This window comes from Puntigrus tetrazona, unplaced genomic scaffold (assembly GCF_018831695.1).
Source record: "Puntigrus tetrazona isolate hp1 unplaced genomic scaffold, ASM1883169v1 S000000765, whole genome shotgun sequence".
Classification (NCBI taxonomy): Eukaryota; Metazoa; Chordata; class Actinopteri; order Cypriniformes; family Cyprinidae; genus Puntigrus; species Puntigrus tetrazona.
The window spans coordinates 53,359-60,000 of NW_025048374.1; the positions used below are offsets into that span (position 1 = coordinate 53,359).

General features: G+C 42.0%; 1 pseudogene; it reads right to left on the reverse strand.

Moving 5' to 3' along the window:
* Positions 1-459: 459 nt before the first annotated feature.
* The window catches only part of LOC122335344, a 16,465-nt pseudogene continuing 10,282 nt past the window's right edge, over positions 460-6,642 (reverse strand).

Sequence of the window (6,642 nt, forward strand, 5' to 3'; positions counted from 1 at the left end):
GTTTAGGACATTTAAAACAGGGGTGTTACAGGAGGAGATTTCAAATACAGCCAATCAGGTTTCTTCAGCCGGGGCGTCCACGTGATCGATCACATGACTACTTTCACAAGCGCAGGGACACAGAATCACTCACTGAACTTTTGTTGCAAAACAGTGATGGTATTTTTGATAACTTAAGTACAAAACATGTCATCCAGAAACATTTACTGAAGTGCAGTCTCACCATTTTCCAAAAAAAAAAAAAAAAAAAAAAAAAAAAAAAAAAGAGGCGAAACCCCTACAAGTAGATCTATCCACACTTCCCAGATTTATGTTCGTCTACTGAAAAAAAAAAAAAAAAATAGAGAGCTCTCAGCGGAGGGGAAAACGTTACCCAGTCTATTTCCAGGTTCTCAGTCTGAATGGAAAAATAGGTGTAAAATGTGCTACAGGAAAGTCTTGGTCAGTCACGCATCGGTTCTGAAACCTGAGATGTGGAAAAGTCTCTGTGCTGTCAGTGATCTTCAGTCAGATCCAGACTCGTCCTCGAGCTGGCGGGAGTGGGCGCCGCTTCCTCTTCATCGTCGTTAAGTCCTCAGAAGCCTGTGACGGAGAAACAGATTAAATGAGAGTACAGCTAAATGACTCCGGCAGAGCACACACACACCGCAGACTTTCACTTTACACTCACACACACACTTCTCGCGCACACACACTCACACTCTCTACGCGCACACACTCGCCTCACACACACTCTCGCACTCACACCTCTCTCTCACACACACACTCTCTCACACACACTCTCTCGCACACACTCTCTACACACACTCTCTCTCGCACACTCTCTCACACACACACACTCACACACACACACTCTCACACACACACACCTCACACACACACTCTCACTCACACACACCTCTCACACACACACTCACACACACACTCACTCCACACACCTCACTCACACACACTCACACACACTCACACCACCCACACACACACACACACACTCTCTCACACACACACACACTCTCACACACACACTCTCTTCACACACACACACTCTCTCACACACACACTCTCTCCCACTCCTCACACACTCTCACACACACACACTCTCACATACACACACTCCTCACACACACACTCTCACACACACACTCTTCACACACACACACACACACACACTCACACACACACACACACACACACCTACTGCGCTTTGCTGCCTCTGCCGTGATCCGACTCAGGCAGGCTCTCCTAGCTGGAGATGAACTCTTTGCTCTTAAAGCTCTCGTTTCTCCTTCCTTCTTTTTCTCCTTCTCTCCTCCTCTTCTTCTTAGGTTCCACCTTCCTCCTTTCTTCTTCTTTTTCTCTAAAAAGGCGCAAGAACACGACAAAGAAAGATGCATTAAATGCATTTTTTCAAAAAAGTACAGCGGACACCTTTAGGGGTTAATATATAATGGGACTGTTTTCCACATTTATTAATAATCAGTATATTAGAATGATTTCATGAAGACTGAAAACCAGATAAAGATGCTGAAAAGTCAACAGAAGACAATTTCCAGCCAGAATAAACGATGCAAACTTTTGAATATTTGGTCTGATATAGTGAGATATCTTAAAGTCCTGCTGTGTTTGACAGATGTTCACTCACTTGGCAGCAGGCGCGCTCCTCCTCTCCGCTCTCTCTGTACTCTTTCATGGCTCTCTCGTACTGTTTCTTGGCCTCCTCAGCTTTTTGTCCCACTCCTGAAAAAACACACAAGAGACGCCAAGCTCAAATAAACAAGATCGTTTACGATCAGGAGCTTCCGCCGATTATCGCTGTCTGCCACATCAAATAATTACAGGCAGAATAAGATTGGATTTAGACTGGCCTCTTCTGCGGTCTTTGCTCAGCTGCTTCCACATTTCTCCAGCCTTCTTGGAGATCTCGGTGACTGATATCCCAGGATTCTGCAGCTCTTGATTGGCTCTCGGTTGCCGTTCAGCCAGAGCATGTAGCGCTCATCGGCCTCTTGGAGCCATGGCGTCCTTCACCTTCTTCCTGTTAGCCAGAGAGAGAGAGAGAGAGAGAGAGAGAGAGAGAGAGAGAGAGAGAGAGAGAGAGAGAGAGAGAGACAGAGAGAGAGACAGAGAGAGAGAGAGAGAGAGACAGAGAGAGAGAGAGAGAGAGAGAGAGAGAGAGAGAGACAGACAGACAGAGACAGAGAGAGAGAGAGAGAGAGAGAGAGACAGAGACAGAGAGAGAGACAGAGAGAGAGAGAGCAAGAGAGAGAGAGAGAGAGCAGAGAGAGAGAGAGGAGAGGGTTAATACAGTGTTCCTAATGCCAGTGCTTCATTTTCTGTGCACTAAACAAATGAATCCTATCATGCATGATGCCCACTGCAGAGCACACTGATAAGATACACTGACCAAAGCGTTATTGGCACAATTTGATCTGAAAGTAAAAACAAACATGTCTAATTAGTGATTGAATAATTCATGCATGAAAGGGTTAAGGGTTTTATCAGACTGCAGCATCTCTGATGCCTTTCATCTATGAGTATTGATATGAGTGATGTATATTTGACCTCTTTCCGTGGCTTCCTCTCTTTCTTCTCCTTCACCACTTTCTTATGGGTTTCTTTTCCGTTTCTTCTTCCTGCTTTCTTCTCGCTGTCACTCCATCATCTGCCTGCTGTCGCTCTCGAAGCGTTGCTGTCATACCTGCAGACAACATTACATCATCAGACCGAAAAGACAGACTGCCCGTCAAAGAGAAGAGGAGGTTTAAATGTCTTACTCTTCTTCTGGGGCGTCGTCATCCTCTTCTCCAGGGTTGAAAGACTCATCTACGGAAGATAATTAATATTAACGACTCAAACTACAAACACTGGCGAGAGTTTTTAATGAAGCGCTTTAGACTCAGAAGTCCTAGCATACAATCACTTAAAGAGTCTATGTTCTGGCGTAGAACACACCGCACGCTCTGTCTCTCTCTCTCTCTGTCTCTCACACGCACACACACTCGCGCACACGCCTTGCATGCACATCTTTGCTAAGCCCTGCCACGCTTGCCTGCGCGCGCCACACTGCGCACGCACCTGCAGCGCCTTGCCTTTGCGCAGCGCATCACCTGCCACGCACACGCACGCGCGCACACACACGCAAGACGCACACACGCACGCACACACGCACACACGCTGCAGCGCAGCACACACACACCTTAGCTGCGCAGCACACGCACGCACACACCTGCACACACACCAGCGCCACACTTACACCACACACGCACGCACTGCACACACACACACACACACGCGCGCACACGCACCACACACACGCACACACACAAACTATTGGACAGTGTGTTGTAGCCAAAGATAATATTGTGATACTGACACCCAACATTTTGTGAAGGTTAACCTCTCTTCTCTTCTTCCACTATCTTGTGAAATATAAGAGGTCAGTGTTCTATAAACTCATCCTGTGAGTTCTCACAACTTTCTTGTTAGTTTAAAAAACCGCTCACTACTGCATTATCTGACTGTTAGATATCTACGTTCATTCACTTTTAACTTAAATACCCCAAGTAGTACACTTTAACAGAACAATCAAATAAAAACAGATTGTTCTGCAGAAAACTCAAAAGCGCGATATAAAGTAGTTTTTTTGGCACATACTGCGAGTGCACCTCGGTTTTGCGTGAGATGATTAATAGGATGCAGTTAGCGATGGCTTTAAACATGTTTGAGGTAAAAGCAGGTGTTGTGTTGGAGGGTCCAGTACCGCTGTCTCCCTCCGACTAAATCGCTGCCGTCTCCCTCCTCTCGGATCTTGCCCTCCTGCTTCATCCTCTCCAGGTAAAGCGTCGTGCTGGTCCTCATCAAAGTCGCTGTGGCAAATCGGCTCCTTTCATGCCCTAATTGCACAGACCGACGCCAGCAGAAATAATGTCAGGGTGAAGCCTGGGGTGTCATAGGACGTTCAGTGACAATCAGAGCATCCAACATTTGCTTTTAAACACAGTAAAAACAACCATTTGAAACATTAAAAAGAGTATCTGCTGAACTGCACAAGCTGAATTTCCAGCATCATTATTCCTGATTTGCTGCTGTAGGAAACATTTCTGATTATTAAACGTAGTATAATTATAGAGAAACTAGCAGAGTGACATGCTGCCTCCTACTGGTGCTTTTAATTTCACATTTAAAATAACAGCATTCAAGCGTTTCATGTTTAATATGTTAAAAGGTATTTGTAACCGCACTTGAGGATAACTGTTCTCTGCGCTAAACAATCGTCGTCCTTCAGCCGTGACTCAAAAATAATGCAGACTTTCATGAAAAATGGCCATAAAGTCCATTTAAAAACTTACTGAAAAAGATAAATTTGTATTACTGTGAACTGACCTCAACACAGAATATGAAGAATATCAAAACGTGAGCTAACGGCACAGTAACAAAAATATGCGTTATCGATAAATTAAAAATATATATAAATATTATTTGTGTCAATATCGCTTTTACCGCTGAGTGAAACCACCATGCATTTATAATTTCTCTGGATATACAGAGTTCAAAATAACAGCATTTATTCATTATTATTAAATTGAAACATTCTGTAACATTATAAACGTTTTTGACACTTTCGATTATTCCTTGCTAAACTGAAAAAAAACATATTTACGAAAAACTGAATGTTTTGAGCTAGATTCATTAAAGTAGAAATATGCATTTCACAGCACTTATTAAACGTTTCACCTCTTTAAAACCCTCTGTTCTTGATGTTCAGCTTCTTGGCGTTGGCGAAGTCGAAGAGCTTGCCGTATTCTTCCCTCGGGAGACAGAAAAGCGCGTTATCGCTCTCTGCCCGCTGAGGTCCTCTGCTGCGGGAGGCTGCGGCTTACCTCTCGATGTTGCTGAAGGTGTACTGGTTGTTCTGCTTGGTCTCGATCTCGGAAGTCGAAGGCGGGTGGTGGTGGTTCCTCTGGCGAAGTTGGCGCAGGAGATCTCCTCGGCGCAGGTGAACCGGCGGCTTGTGCGTAGATGAAGCCTCGCTCCAGAGGATACAGCAGCCAGAGCTCGCCTTGCACAGCACGCTGCGTTATACACTGAGAGCCTGAGTGACTGCGGCGCGCACACACACACACACACACACACCTTAATGAGCTCGTCTTCTCATCTTGACACAATAATATATGACCCATGAACACACAAAACCAGTCAATTGTGTAAAATCAAAAGCTGAATATCTAATCTTTCCATTGATATATGGTTTGTTAGGATATGGCTAAAATACAACTATGTGCGTAAATAAAAAAATTAAAATGTAAAAATTAAAAAAAAATTTATAAAAAAATAAGAAAATGTCCTTTAAAGTTAGCAATGTATATTAGTAATGAAAAATTATTATGTTTATGAAACATGGTCTTTAATTAATATCCTAATGATTTTGGAATAAAAGAAAAATGCATAATTTTGACCCATACCATGTATTCTTGTTTGTTTACTATAAACACGCCTGTGCCACTCAAGACTGCTTTTGTGCTCCAGGGTTACAAATATGTTTATCCACACCTAGTTCTCAATTTATAACAGATATTTGGTGCAAAATAAAAAAAAAAAAAAAAAAAAGGCTGTGATATAGCATTTGCAACAATATCATAATCATCGTGAGCTTGCACTGAGTATGTCCCAAAAAAATAAATAAATAAAGTTGTTGGATGCCGTTAAAATGCCCCCATAATTCAAGATTGTTTTTATACATTCAGAAGATATTATACACTTGGTATCAAAAAAGCTACAGTGCCGTTTTCCTGAATGTTATTAATCGGTAGCGAATGTAATATTCATTTTATACGCAGTTAGCCAAACAGGAAGATTAATATTGAGCGATTTTTGCAGACTAAAAGTTCCAATCAAACCTGGACCAGGCGTTACGATCCCGAGCGAATCTGCTTTTGAACAAACTGAGTCAATGATTCGTTTATAAACACCTGCCGCTCTTCTAAAAGAATCATTTGCTTTGGAGCGATTCACTTGAATCATTAATTCAAACAGGGACCTGCTGCCACCTACTGGTGAAATAAATTATATATATATTTTATTTATATATATATATTTTATATATATATATATATATATATATATATATATATATATATATATATATATATATATATATATATATATATATAAATATATATATATATAATCAAATATATATATATATAAAATGGAATATATATATAAAGTAAGTATATATATATAAAATATAATAATATATATATATATATATATAGTAAATATATATGTTATTCTACTCTCTACACATTAACGGATTATAACGACTAACCAGTTTTCTTATTATTTGCTCTGCAATAGAAAAAACTGCCTGTATATCATCCACCCCCTGATGAAACAAAAAAGTCAAGTTCAATCACAGCGCATCTGCTTGTGTGCTTTACCCCTGAAAGTTTCCGGGCACCGTGATCTTCCTGTTGACCAGAGCCTTCATGACCCTGCTGGCGATCTCGTAGAAGCGGCCCGGACATGTTCTTACTGAGCTTGCCATCCATAACGCTTCTCCACCTCATCCCTAGAGAGGACAGAGACAGATCCCGTCAGCCTAGTGGACTCCGGGAGACCTCAGACAGACAGAGAGCCCAG